The sequence below is a fragment of the Mus pahari genome, chromosome 13 (genome assembly GCF_900095145.1).
Source record: "Mus pahari chromosome 13, PAHARI_EIJ_v1.1, whole genome shotgun sequence".
Lineage (NCBI taxonomy): Eukaryota > Metazoa > Chordata > Mammalia > Rodentia > Muridae > Mus > Mus pahari.
The window spans coordinates 44,333,558-44,347,298 of NC_034602.1; the positions used below are offsets into that span (position 1 = coordinate 44,333,558).

Below are 13,741 nucleotides of genomic sequence, written 5' to 3' on the forward strand. Positions count from 1 at the left end.
CATTCATTCTTTTAGTATTTAAGAAGGAAAATAGTTTTATTTGTTAATAGAAAAAAAAAAAAAAAAAAAAGAAACCATACCCACTATGCTTACATCTGACAATTTGGAAGTAAAGAAAACACACGCTGTCTTCAGCACGTTGGAGGAGACCACATCCTCCAAACAGTCCTGTTTTCTTCTAAATTCCCAGGCACTAGGTGGTTGGGAAAGATGCCAACTTTTGTTGAAGGACCTTCTAAAACTGTTCCAGTTAACTGAGATGAAAGGATGGATCTATTCAGTGTTGTGGAGGTCCTAACAGATCAATAAATGGCATTCCCCAATATCTAAATGAATGTTGGACGTTAGATGATACCACAGAAGTGCAGATACAAAACTCAGGGTAAGGAAATGTACTTGAGCAACAACCTCTTTTCTTTAGTAAAGAATGTGAGAAGAGGGAGAGTTCTGTGAATTAAAACAAGCTAAACACTTACCACCGTCAACCTCACTGATGGCTTTTAGCTATCAGGAATCCGGCCAAATAAGCCATGAGATATCTGGGAATTAGAATTCATACCCATAACATTAAAATACATGAATTAAAAATAAAATGCTATGGAACTTTTCACCGATTTCAATGAATAGCAATGCTCTTAAGTAAGCTCTAGCCTCCGGAGTTACAGTCAGGCTGGTTCTCCCTTTTACAAGGTGGAGTAAGTCAGACAGAGTTATTCAAGAATCCACACACAAATATCCCAAGCCTGCATAATAACAACAACAAAGAGTTATGTAGAAGATAAATAATGAGAGGCCTGTCATCAACTGAAAGATGCAGTGATAAAAATCACAGTAACACAATCAACATGGTATCGGCATCAGGGCAGACAAATCAGTGGAACCGAACAGTGAATCCAAAAATAGAACTCAGCATATATCATAATTTAATATGTGACAAAGGCAGTATTTCATTTCTGTGGGAAAGAATGGTTTATTTAATGAGCAGTGCTGGTATAACTGGCTATTCATCTAGAACAAAATGAACTTGGGTCTCAATTTCACAAGTCTAAAAACAGATTCTAAATGGATTAAAAAAGTAAGTGTAAGCACTAAGCCTTAGAGAAACATTCAGGTAACTACATTCAAATGCGGGTGACAGAGAACATGTTCTAAAAGACTAAAACCAGGAACTTGGGAAATGAGAAATGTATGGTAACAAAATTCAAAACCTTTAAATGGCAAAAGATGCCAAGCCAAGCCATGTCAAAACTTGTTTAGTAAAACACATGAAACACAGATAAGACATGATGGGGTAAATATTTCTCACACATAGCAAAATCAGAGAAACTGGTAAAGGAAAGATAAAACATTGCATTATTATTTTTTTAAGGGGCAAAAGGCAACAGGGAATTCAGAGAATAAGTCCAAGTAACTAACAAACATGTTAAAGGTTTTTAAACTCACCAGCATTTTGGGTATTGCAAATTAGGATGATAATGTATATCTAGCCAGATGTGGTGGCATACACCTATAATCCCACACTCAGAAGGTAGAGGCAGGAGAAACAAGGCTAGCCTTAGCTACATAGTGAGTTTGATTTCATCCTGGGATTCATGATACTCTGCCTAAAAACACCAAATAAAAATACCCCCACTAACTATGAGGCATTATATTATACCCAGAAGATTAAAAACATTCAAAAGACTATTATTATTGCAGTGTTTGTGAAGCCGTGAACTGTTACTGTCTTTGGAGAGAAAATAGTCTTAAAAACATCTATTAAAGAATCCACACAACCTTTGGCCCAGTGATTCAACCCCTGGGCATGTAGAAATAATTAACAAGCCAATATGGAAGGCTTTGTGCAAAATGGCAGAAACAAAAAATTAAAAGCAAAGTGAATGCATAACTATGAGGGAACAGTTTAATAAATCTCTTTTTTTGCTGAATTTGCAAACATGGCTGAATACTGTCTCTGCTTCATAAAGTACTAGGCTTCGACTTCAAGGTAGAATTGAAACATCTTGTGAACTAGGATTCTCACAAGCTTGGAGTGAGAAGGGCAAGCCACTGGAGCCTTATGGCTCCTAGAAACAGACTGATGTACATTGGTGTGTGTGTGTGTGTGTGTGTGTGTGTGTGTGTTTACGTTTGTAAGCAGACTTCTATCTGTGTACGATCACATGAGCTTAAGGACGATGTAAGGCATGAACTACATAGGGTTAACAGTGGCTCTGCCTCTCTAGGGTAAGATTAGGGTAGATGCAATTGTGATTTACACCTTTAATCCCAGCACTCATGAGGCCTTGAGGTCATCCTGTTCTACAGAGGGAGTTCCAGGACAGCCAGGGCTCAACAGTGAAACCATGTCTCAAAACAAAACAAAACAAAACAACAAAAACTTATTGTGATATGCTATCAATGCATCTGTGTCTTAATGTGTTTATTATTTGCTTAATTTGTTTATTATTTTCTCATCTCTGTGACCAAAGGCAGGACAAGAAGCAACTAAGGAAGGAAGGGTTTGTTTTGACTTGCACTTGGGGTAGGGTGGGGGCATTATGGCAGGGAAGTCATAGTGGGAGAAGCAGCTTTCAGTTGTGATGACAGGATCTCTTGAAGCTGCTAGCTCACATCTAGGTGTAACCCGAAGCAGAGAGGAGACAGGAAGTGGAGTAGCCCATAAACTTCAAGTCCACCAGACCTCTCCCAGAGGGCTGCATCCTCCAGATAGGCCCTACTTCTCAATGGTCCACAGCTTCCACAAGTAGTATCACTAGTAGGAGACCAAATATTCAAATATCTGTTCCTATGAGAGAGACTTTGTATCCAGACCACAATCCTATGTTTAAACATTATATGTGTGTGCAAGTTTGCATATATATGTATATTTCATGTATGTATGCATAGAATAATATATACTATATTAGAACAAGATGGAATTAACTATACCCAAGTATTTGAGAATGTGATTGATAAACCATTAAAATTTTTTAAAAAATAGTAACATGTGATGACTTTTTCTGACAAAGTAGACATATGCAAGAAGGTCTACAGAGCTGGGCTATATAAATGCTTGTAATATTACTGAGCCATGCAAAAGATAGGAAGGGACAAAGTCCACATAGGGACATCTACACACTCTCAATCCCCGTGGCCGTCAGCCTCGGCCCTTCCACTCTCCCACTTACTCTCACAGGCCACTGTGGCTTCCCTGCATTTCTCCCAACCTGTCGGGCATACTCCCTCCGACCCTTGTGCCTCTCCTCTCTCTGCTTCTTAGAATGCTCTTTCCTCGGGAGGGTGCTAAGGGGACTCTCTTCACTCCTCCCATAGACCATCACTTGTACTAGCTGGTTTTGTGTCAACTTGACACAAGCTGGAGTTATCAGAGAGAAAGGAGCTTCAGTTGAGGAAATGTCTCCACGAGATCCAGCTGTAAGGCATTTTCTCAATTAGTGATCAAGGGGGAGGTCCCCTTGTGGGTGGGACCATCTCTGGGCTGTAGGCTTGGGTTCTATAAGAAAGCAAGCTGAGCAAGCCAGGGGAGGCAAGCCATTAAGAGACATCCCTCCATGGCCTCTGCATCAGCTTCTGCTTCCTGACCTGCTTGAGTTCCAGTCCTGACTTCCTTTGGTGATCAACAGCAACATAGACATGTAAACTGAATAAACCCTTTCCTCCCCAACTTGCTTCTTGGTCATGATGTTTGTGCAGGAATAGAAACCCTGACTAAGACATCCCGGAATGCCTTATTTAGTCAGAACCCACCCTCCTACCCTGACACAATTCATGTTCCACAACTCTCACCCTTTTCTTTTTTTAATAGACCAAAATGTTTATGTTTCGCTTTGGTTTTCTGAGATAAAGCCTAATGCGTGGCCTCAGACTGGCCATGTAGAGCTCATGATCTCGTTCTGCCTCCCGAGTGCTGGGATTACAGGTGTTACACGAGTGATACTGAGTTTATCTTTTGTTGTTTATCTGATCATCTAAGAAAGCTCTGAGAGGCCTGGCATGATATTTCCAGTCTTTATAATCTCAGCACTTGGGAAGCAGAGGCAGGTGGATCTTTGTGAGTTCCAGGGCAGCCTGGACTACAGAGCAAGTTCCAGGACAGCCTGGACTACATAGTGAGACCCTTTCTCTTATCAACAACAATGACAAACAAAGAAACAAGACAAACAAACACAACAGAAAAGGAAAGCAGCTAGAGACAAGCACGTCATCCTAATCATTGATGTTAGTCAGATGCCAAGAACAGTGCCTGGTCCATGAAAGGTTCTTAAGAGCTGGGAGATGGTGCTTGCTGTTCATCCAGCCCAGTGTACTTGTTACATTTTACATTACCGAGAGGCCCTATCACAAACAAAACAAAACAAGGTAGGCAGGGGCTAGAGCAAGAGCTCGGTAACTAGGAGCACTGGCTGCTCTTCCAGAGGACCTGGCTTTGATCCCCAGGACCTGCTTGGTGATTCCTGGTCATCTAACTCCTATTCCAGGGGTACTGATAGCTTCCTTTGGCCTCTGCAGACCCCAGGCACCACATGAGGCACACAGACAAAACATCCACACACATAAAACAATAAATAAATAAATATGTTTTAAAAGAGAAGGACTGGAGAGCCCACGCTCCATCATGAAGAGTACCTGCTGCTCTTCCAGAGGACTCTGGTTCAATTCCCAGCACCCACGTGACAGCTCAGAACTGTCTGTAACTCCAGATCCTAGAGGATCCTGACATCGTCTGTCCTTTGAGGGTAATGCATGTATATGGTGCACAGTCATACACATAGAAAAAAATATACACACACATAAAAATTAATTAATCAAAATGTAGATAGCACTTACTACTAAGTTGTCTTCCATGTTCCACATGCAGACACATAACGGCCACCCTCAGCCCCACGAGCAGCAAAAAGACAAATTAGTGCATTGAACTTACTCTAGACATGAAACTCTGAGCTAAACCAGTCCTTCTAAGGGTTTTCACTTTTCATTTGCTATTTTATTAAACACGCACATGCACGCACACACACACACACACACACACATACACACACACGCAATGGTGCACAGGTAAGGGAGCTGATTCTTACCTTTCCCACGTTTTCTCCAGGAGTGAAGTCAGATGCCCAGTGCCCTTTCCTGCTGGGCCTTCTCTCTGGCCCACTCCTACCTCCCTTAAGCAACGGTTTTCTGTAAGATGCTTTTTGCTCTTGTCTTTAAATCCTGATGCATGATGCTTTCTCTCTCTTAGGAATAATTCTGTGTTTGCAGCTCACTGAAGAAACTTTTCTGTTGTTCTTCCCTTCGCTGTGACAGACCAGTTCTTCCTAAAAGTACCTCTTCAGTGCTTGCCTGAGATTTGGCAGTTGTACATCTCTTACCAGTCACTCAGCCTTCAGTCTTGAAAGTCTGCTTGTTTTTGAGTCAGTTGTCCTCACATCTGCATGAATCTGATGAGCTGGAGTTCCTGGGCTCTGGGCCCTGGTGGCCCACCCTTCCTTTTACAAGGTAGTTCTGTACAGCCTGACGGGGCTGCCAGCCACCGCTGTCTCTATACGCAGCTGCAGTCTATTAACTGTACCCTTGCCCATCCTAACCAAGACATTATGAAGTATGCTTCAGATTCTGAGAGGAAGTGAATGGCACAAATGTGAGATAATAAAAAATGTGTTCCTAATGCCTGACACTCTGTTTCCTTCCCACTAATCGGCTCGATCGTAAAATCAAAGATAGCCACCCACATCCTTAGGAAAGTCATTGAAAATCTCAGGCAGCTGGAAAACTTTCTAGTTTCCTTTTACCACAGCTCTAGTAGTCAAATTAAAGATGGTTCAAAATTCAAATATGCATCTTTATGTCTGTTATCAAAATCACCAAAAGACCAGCTTTTGACCATTGACTTCTGTGCTGAATATGTTTCCCCTAACAAAAAAAATGTTAATTTGAGAGTTTGGGAACATGTTAAACTATTTTTATCTAAGGTACCTTAGCATAGCATTTCCTGCCCACATGGTATTTCTCAGCCACAGAAAAATGTGCTTTAAAAATTCTCTCCTATCAAAAAACAATATTCTCAATGCTCTGGCTTTTCTATTAAGATTTATTTATTTATTTTTACAGATGTGAGTACACTGTAGCTGTCTTCAGACACACCAGAAGAGGGCATCAGATCCCATTGCAGATGGTTGTGAGCCACCATGTGGTTGCTGGGAATTGAACTCAGGACCTCTGGAAGAGTAGTCAGTGCTCTTAACCGCTGAGCCATCTCTCCAGCCTACTTTGGTTGTTTAATATAATTCTGTAACATGTTGTATTTGAGGGACACTGGTCTCTGTTCACCCCTTTATCCAAGGCCAGAAATGAATTAGTAAAGATTACAGTCACACAGTCATCCAAATTGGGATTATCTACTTGCTCCTTTGGTATTTAATGTATATGGATACTCTGCCTGTCAACATGCTAGATAATGCCTATTGCCCTCACAGGGCAGAGGAGTCTGTCAGATCCCTGGAACTGGAATTACAGTCTGTAGAGAGCCACCATGTGGGTGCTGGGAATTGAACTGTGAACTGGGAAGGGCAGCCAGTGTTCTTAACTACTGAACCATCTCTAGTCCCTGGCACATGCTCTTCTCTCTCTCTCTCTCTCTCTCTCTCTCTCTCTCTCTCTCTCTCTCTCTCTCTTCATTTTTCTTTCCTTTTTTCTTGTTTTGTGTATGTATGTGTGGTACTACTGGTGGGACCCAAGACCTTGTGCATATTAGCTAAGGGCTTTGTTGGTGAACTTCATCTAATCTATTGTAGTTATTATAAGATATTGAGTCAGCATCTCTCTCAATTGACAAGGGCTCCTACATCCCCCCCCCCCCAGAAAGACCCGTCTGATGAGAAGGTCGAGAGCTAGGACTATGCACTTACTTCATTTTTTTTTTTTTTTTTGCATTGTCTAACTTAAGTGCTTTCAAGCATATACCTTTAATCCCAGCACCTGGAGGAAGAGGCAGGCAGATCTTTGTGAGTTCAAAGTCATCTTGGTCTACAGAGTGAATTCCAGGCCAGCCAGTCTCAAAAAATAAATACATTTTTAAAAACATGTTCTTCCAGAGGATCCAGATTAGATCTTTCAACTCACTACCTTAGTCTCATACTCAGGGTACAGTCCTATTCTGTCAGGCCTAGCTCAAAACTGTTATTCATTAAAAAAAAGTAATATATAGTTATATTAAAAGTTTTATATATAGTTTATAGAAAATATATTATACATTTATATATAACATATATATATATATATGTTTATATGTATATAAAGTCTCAATTGTGTGTGTGTGAATGTGGTTGCATACATGGGGTAGGGTACATGTAAAGTCAAAAATCAACTTTCAAGAGTTGGCTGTCTCCTTCTACCTTAATTTTAGGTAGGATCTCTTTTATTTATTTTATTTCTATTCTTAATTATGAGAACACATGGGGGGGTTGCTGTAAATGTGGGTGCTCTTGGAGGCCAGAAGAGGGCATCGACAGATGCCTGGAGCAGGAGTTCCAGGCAGTTATATGTACTAGGAACTGAGCTCAGGTTCTGGTCAGAGCAGTGTGTGCTCTGAACCACTAAGCTGAATCTTTAGACCCTCTCACGTTTTTTTGTTTTGTTTTGTTTCCACACTGGGTACTCCAGTCTGACCTGTACACTTTGGGGCAAGTCTCTGGTCTCTACTGTTGGAGTGCTCGGATTACAGGTATGCGCCGTCACATTTGGATTTTAAAAAATGGTTTATTTCTTTTTCTGTGCAGTAGTCTTTTGCCTGCATGCATGTCTGTGTGAGAGTGTCAGAGCCCCTGGAACTGAAGTTACACACAGTTGTGAGCTGCCTTATGGGCACTGGGAATTGAACCTACGACCTCTGAAAGAACAGCCGGATCTCTAACCACTGAGAAATCTCTCTAGCCCCCATATTTGGCTTTTTTATGTGGGGTCTGGGAAGGGAACTCAGCTCATCAGACTTATCTGTCCAGTTCTTTTTGCCCACCCACCGTGCCAGATCATCAAAATGGGCATCTTTAAGAAAGTCACTCGCACTTTGACTACTGATACCAAGTAATGCAGAGAAGAGATCCTGAATTCCCCATGGAGTAGGAGCTCCACCTGAGAACAGAGGACAGGACAGGCCTATTTCTCCCAATCGTCACGCTTAGCCAGTAGATCCTCGGACTGAGCTGGTACTCAGTCCTGCCTTTTCCCTAGACTCATTTCTGCGAGCTACTCTGAAGAACTCCTACACCTCTGTAGGAGATGCTCGATTGCAGATAGGAATATATGTGACATTCTCCCAAGAACTCCTTCTGTCTCAGTTCTAAACTCCCTACAGAGTACTACGATAGATCATTAAGAATAAGATGTATGAGGCAGGGCCCCCACCTTTGTTGAAAGTTTCCCCATTAGTCCAATACCAGGATAGTAAATAAGTTCTTCCTTGTACTCATCAAAACCTTTTTGAAAATTTGCTCTTCACATTTTCCCTCTTCACCCAGATGCAGGGGTGTGGACGATTATTGCTCATCATCTGCTGTATTATTTGCAGGGACAATACATAAGTTCTCTCTTTAATCCATTCTATTTTCACTTTTACTTGTGAAAAATGAAAACCTACTTTTCATTCCTTGTCATGTTTTGGATGCTGTTCAGAACTCCCACGTGACTGTTAAAATGTGGCCAAAATGAGAATCTATTAACTAGATCTTTGTAGAGATGGTAGCATTTGAAAGACCAAGACAATGGGAGAAATTAAACAGGAAGTGACAAATTTAACTGTAAAGTTCTTGCATTTTTGTGCTATAGAAATTAATAACACTAGCTGGAATCATCGTTGTTTTGTGCACCACAGCTAAGACTCATATGTGTGTACTTACATGTATAGGATATCTAACAAATTCAATTATGTTTATGAAGATACACTTATGTATTGTACCTGCTATTAATGAATATTTAACTAATAAGGTAGTTTTAATTAGAAAAATCTTTTTGAATACATCAAGTTTCCAGTAGTCTTATTTGTAACACTTTATTTGCCTCAAATCCAGTTAACATACCATGTTTCAGAAGCCCTCCAACCCCCAAGTCCTTAGCAAAATAAACCCTTCTTCAAATTCCGAGCCTACATTTATAGCACAGTCCATCACCCCTGTCTAGGAGTTGCTTCAGTTCTGAACTGTTATACAACTCCTCCCCCAACAGTCATCTCCTAGGTGGAGAGCAGGGACTATGCTTTGCATCCTTCTTTCCGCATTGCCTAACGTAGGTGCTCCCAAACACAGGCTTTAATCCCAGGACCAAGGAAGCAGAGGCAGGCAAACCTCTGTGAGCTCAAGGTCCTCCTGGTCTACATATTAATAACATTCATAGACGAAAAATAAAAGTTAAACAAGAAACAACAACAAAAAAAACCTTTGCTGTTCTTCATACGCAGAAGTCTGAGCCTTTGAACACGTGAAGAGCTCATCATAGCCAGTCAGGCCAGTCAGTCTTGAAATAATAAATAAATAAAAATTTTAAAAAAGGATCTACCAGAGGACCCAGATTACATTCTCAGCATCCCTGTGGCAGCTTACGACTGTCTGTAATTCCAGTTCTAGGAGACTGGGTTCCTTCTTCTGACCTCTCTGTGACACTATCTGCTTCACAAGTGTGCTTCTTACACGTTCTTTGAATCAATATTTTCACACACACACACACACACACACACACACACACACACACACACACACACTCCCTCCCTGCACCTTTCAGGAGAGCTGATTGTGAAATGTCTGGGGAGTCTGGAAGTTCCAGGAGGACCCCTTGAATGCGGCCCCTGGTAGGAATATCTACTCACTGTATAAGCGACTCCCTGCCCCACGCCAGCACTGGCTGTTAAATTCCCACCAGCTACCACTGCCTACTCCTTTGTGATTTTATTCCCTCACTTGCCTCCTGCAACCTGTCTAAATTTAATTCAGAAATCACCGTTTCTATTTAACACGGGCTCACAGAACATTTGCATTTGAAGATATGAAATGCTTAAGAGCAGATGGTGTCACCTCTCAAAGTCTTTATCTCCTGTCTGTACCGTGGTGATAACATGCTCCTTGTTGGCTAGGGTGGGACTTGATGAGGGGACACACACACACACACACACACACACACACACACACACACACGGCATAATCCTGCCTGGCTAATGTTCCTGGTGTCCTCCTCCACATTCACCTGACCCCTGGAGTGTTTAACTGTCAACAGACAGTGTGGAGCTGTCATCCTTCTGAGTAGCTAGCACTAATGGCTCAGCAGTGATGTGTGCTTGGAGCTGGAGAAATGGTTTGAACTGGAAGGGGGGGAGGGCGGGTAACACAAAGTAACCAGTCCTCCCTTGCTATGGTATGTGAAAAGCAGGTCTGTTGTGCATGACTGGACCCTGAGAAGTTTGGAGTGATGCTAAGTGGGAATTCCTGGGTTGTTATCCACGTTGGCTGTCCTCCTCTTGGACACTTTCTCCTCCGGGAGTCCTCACCCACTGTTCAGTCCCGTTCAGCTTTGCCTTGGTTTTGCGGAAAGAATTTTGCAGTTTTTCCTAGGTCAATGTGAGTAGCCTGGGCAAGGCACAGGGGTGGCCCTCTCCCATCTTCTCTGGAGTCCAAATTGATGCCTTCCATGACATCCAGCACCTGATTTGGAGAAAAAAGGCCATGGACCTGTTTGCCTCGGTGGGATTTGAATTATTTTTTCATTGTGTGACCAGCATATGTGAGAGAAAAAAAACAAAAAACAAAAACCTGGCTCACTGATTCTAAGAGCTTTATGCCTGTAGTGTGAAGAGAGCACGGGGCAGGGGTGGCCCTGGCTGTGACAGTGGGAACACAAGGTGGCTGTTCCCTCAGCAACAGATGACCAGAAGCAGAGACCTACTACCCCCAACCAAGTCCCACCTCCTAAAGGCTACACAGACTCCTTAAAGGGCGCCACCAGCTGGGCATCAGGTGGCCCAAACATCAGCCTGTGGAGGACATGTCAGGCTCTCAGCACAACGAAATTCATATCTGGTTCTTCCTCCAAGGTTGATTTTACTTGAGAATGGAAGTGTTTTCCTACACTGGTATTGCTGCATTTGATGAGATCAATTATTTCCTACTGTTAAAAACCACACATCTTAGTGACTCACAAGTACCTCAGAAATGGGTGAAGTCCAGCTGGGAGAGATGGCTTTGTGGATAAAGGACTCAGTGCACAAGCAGGAGGACCTGAGTCCTAATCTTCAGCACCCATAACTCCCATTGCTGTGGGGAGCAGAGACCGGAGATCAGTTGGATTTCCTTGTGGCAAGCCTAACTCCAGGCTCAGTGAGGGACCAGGACAGAGCAGGATGCCTGACCTTTGACCTCTGACCTCTGGCTCCATCTGCCCCAGGTGCTCATACACACCACACATGTGTAACAAGCAAACAAACAGCATACAGCGTTTTGGGTTTTTTGCTTTGTTAGTTTGTTTTAAATAGAGGTTGCTTTGGGAGGTATTAAGTTCTTTTGTTGATTTTGCAGCTCCAAGGCTCCTATAGTAGAGTTTATTTTCAAGGTAGGTATGTTGAGGTATAACTCATATGCAATAACATTGGCCCAATGTGGTATGAGTTTTGACAAACACACGTGCCTACACAGTCCATATAGAGAGCATCTGAAAGCCTTCCTCACCTTTATCAGGGCTCCACATAGCCAGCCAGAGTCTCCTCCAGCCCTGGCTCCAACAACCACTGACCACATCTGAGTGTTGCATGCAGGATCGTATAACATGTATCCTTTGGAGTCTGCCTTCTTTTGCTTAAATTAAGTCATTTGAGACATATCCTCACAATGCTTGTGATAACACAGCGTGCTCTATATAGCAACATTTTAGCTCAATGGTTCTCAACCTTCCTAATACAGTGACCCTTTAATACAGTTCCTCATGTTGTGGTGACCCCCCCACCATAAAATTATTTTTGTTGCTACTTCATAACTGTAATTTTGCTACTGTTGTGAATCATAATGTAAATATCTGCTATAAAGGACCCCAAAAGGGTTAAGACCCAAAGGCTGAGAACCCCTGTGCTAGATCATGATACACAACGTGTAGAATGGTGGCCCCATAGATTTTAATGGGACTGAGAAATGTCTGCCATCTGGTGACAGCAGTCTCTGTAAAGCCTTGTACTTGGGATGAAGGTGAGGGGAAGAGGCCACTGTATCATCATTCATAAGACACTCTGACACATAGTTACACACAGCGCAGAACCCTTGCTAATGACAAGACCATGTCACCGTGTTGTGTATCTACTCCACTTTCTGTTTTGCTACTTATAAAAGAAGAGGCCAACCATGATACAGTATGCCAAGCCAGACCAACAGCGGCCTCATCAATCTCCTGTTAGCTGTGTCTCTCCATGACCTTCCAGAGGCTGTGTGGAGTAACCTGTGCCATCTATATTTGTGCAAGGATGCTTTGTGTTGTTGGCACACTGGCAAAACTTTCTCAAATATGTCTCTCAGAATTTATCTCCATCATTAAGCGATGAGTCTGCTCTTTCTGTTTGCTAGATACCATTCCACAGTATGAAAGCACTGTGGTTTGTTTAGCCATTCAGCAGCTAGAGGATATTGGGATTGCTTCTAGTTTGGAGCGATTATGAGCAAAGTCCCTACACAAACCTACCTGTAGAGTTTTGTATAAACTAAGGTTTTTTTATTCCTCTGGTACATTCTGTAGATTGCTTTCTTTGCTTCCCCTACTCTTAAGGCTCCCTGGTTGGTTATCACCCTCAAACTTACCAATATGGGGGAGCCGCGTATTATTTTCCCAGCGTACAAAACGGTGTGTAAGTTCCAGATCTAGGAATACTGTTGTTTTCTGGGTCTTTTGACAACTGATGTGCGCTCTCGGTGGGCACGGGCAACAAATGGAGCAATGGTGAGAGCTAGGGAGAAATGAGGAAAACTCAGGCACAGGCGCAGTCGAGCGATTGAGGATGGGGCGGGGCTCCTGCGGCAGGTGGTGTGATTAAGGGCGTCTTAATTAGCAGCCAGCTGCCTATAAACAATAAACGCTGCTTCTCTGCTTACTAGCTGGAATGATGACTCACGGAGTTATGATTTGCTTCAGTCCACGCTCACCATTTGTGCATCTGAGCTGATACACCGCAGCTGCTATCTGGACTCTCAAGCGAGGCGATTAGAAGGTCTCTGGCCATTAGAGATCTCTATTAATAAAAAGATTTAAACAACAATACTAGTGGACTTGCTGTATGTACGCTAACTCATTCGATCATCGTGGTTACCTCCGAGTTGGCAACGGTTTTTCCTACTTTGAGGATGTTACAGAATCTGAGACACAGAGGTTTGCAAGGGGCACAGCTGGAACATAGATAGTCTGGGTGACTTGCAAGCCTGATCCTCAGACACCAGACTAGCCTGCCCTACACTCCTACCTCTGTGACTCACATGACTGGAACCTCTTCTTTGACTTTCTTACCGGTTCCTCTCCCTCCTCCTCCTCCCTCTCCTCCCTCTCCTCCCTCTCCTTCCCCCTTCTCTCTCTCTCTCTCTCTCTCTCTCTCTCTCTCTCTCTCTCTGTTTTCTGTTTCGTGTAACCCTCATTGGCTTTGAACTTTCCGTGTATCTAAATACCGGCTCCTCCTGCCTTCGTCACTCAAGTGCTGCAATTACGGTACGAACCACCATGCCCAGCAAGGTGACTT

At 42.8% G+C, this 13,741-nt stretch overlaps 1 long non-coding RNA gene across 1 annotated transcript in view; it reads right to left on the reverse strand.

Annotated features, from left to right (window-relative positions):
• Positions 1-12,965, reverse strand: part of LOC110331042 — a 14,802-nt gene extending 1,837 nt beyond the window's left edge. The window contains exons 1-7 of the long non-coding RNA XR_002380985.1: positions 12,816-12,965; positions 11,183-11,291; positions 8,016-8,127; positions 1,209-1,326; positions 612-743; positions 477-539; positions 94-326 (exon numbers count right to left, since the gene is read on the reverse strand). This is a non-coding gene — a long non-coding RNA (uncharacterized LOC110331042). The remainder of the gene's footprint in view (positions 1-93; positions 327-476; positions 540-611; positions 744-1,208; positions 1,327-8,015; positions 8,128-11,182; positions 11,292-12,815) is intronic.
• Positions 12,966-13,741: the final 776 nt, after the last annotated feature.